Consider the following 668-nt stretch of genomic DNA (forward strand, 5'->3'; position numbering starts at 1 on the left):
CAAAAAGTATCTCACAAAAGACCGAAGTACCGTCACGTGTCTCACAAATTCCTGAACTTTAAAATGTTCTCATCAAACCACTACCTATTGTTGGCAAATAACTGAAATATCCTTGGAGGAATTTAAAAAAAAAAAGCCTCAACAGTCATTTGGCATTCACAGGCAACGTACCCCTGACCGCAATTAAGGGTTAAACCCCAAAAGTTTGAGGAGAGGGTTGTGAAATTGACCCTTCATCATAACTACAAGATGATACAAAAGCTTTCTTAAAATAGGACAGTTCAAAGCTCGGTGATTCTAGATAAGATTATATGAGGGGAAATGGAAAAAATAAACATTGATAAAAATAATAATGGTAAATTACCAAATTGACATTTTTAGTTGGACCCTTTTCCAATGTGATTTTTTCCTTTCACTTGTGTCATTATTGTATTAATATCAAAATTAATACCAATCTAGTTATTTTTTCTACTAGTAAATATACCAGTTTGATTATTTTTCCTATATATAAAATAGTAACAAAATGATGTCAAATGTTGATATTAATACCATAATGTCGCAATTGAAAGAAAAAATGCCATGTTAAATATATGGTCCTACTAAAAATGTCAATCTAGTAATTTCGCCAAAAAAATAATTGCGACAGCTTTACAAATATGAAAGCATAC

The 668-nt window shown here is 30.8% G+C and overlaps 1 protein-coding gene across 1 annotated transcript in view; it reads right to left on the minus strand.

Annotated features, from left to right (window-relative positions):
• Nucleotides 1-668, minus strand: part of LOC109839357 (ceramide kinase) — an 18,202-nt gene that overhangs the window by 8,292 nt on the left and 9,242 nt on the right. The gene's annotated exons all lie outside the window — the stretch shown is intronic.

The sequence above is a fragment of the Asparagus officinalis genome, chromosome 4 (genome assembly GCF_001876935.1).
Source record: "Asparagus officinalis chromosome 4, Aspof.V1, whole genome shotgun sequence".
Taxonomy (NCBI): domain Eukaryota; kingdom Viridiplantae; phylum Streptophyta; class Magnoliopsida; order Asparagales; family Asparagaceae; genus Asparagus; species Asparagus officinalis.